Genomic DNA, 474 nt, shown 5'->3' with positions numbered 1-474 from the left:
GTTCCATTTTTCTCATAAATTACTGGGTTTATGTTCGTCCTCGCTGCCTTAGGGCTCAGTCTTTATCCTGCCAGGCTTGGGTCCGGACTGAGACTGCCAACCCGATGGGTCATGGGGCAACACGCTCTGTTCCCACCGCGTGGCTTGAGGCCACCTTGGTGGCTGATGCGGCAGAACAGCTCTGTGAGTTCTGCAATTACAGATCCCTGCGGGGAACCCGACCTGCTGGTGTAGAGGGAAAGCCAGAAATCCTGCCTTAGCTCGCCGCAGCTCCCCACCCGGTTCAGGGACGCAGCAGAGGACGGGGTGGGGGGTGCTTGGAAGGACCAGCAGGGGATGTGGGGAGGGCAATGGAGGCGTGAACGGGTGCGGTGGCTGCGCTGCCTGCGGGAGGGAACCGGCGGCCCGTCCCCAGGCCGTGACCCGGGGGGCTGCCGGGGGCTGGTTCTGCACACCCGCTCCCCACGGCCCTCC

This window comes from Athene cunicularia, assembly GCF_003259725.1.
Source record: "Athene cunicularia isolate RWA chromosome 5 unlocalized genomic scaffold, athCun1 chr5_part1, whole genome shotgun sequence".
Lineage (NCBI taxonomy): Eukaryota > Metazoa > Chordata > Aves > Strigiformes > Strigidae > Athene > Athene cunicularia.
This window is presented reverse-complemented; position numbering follows the sequence as displayed.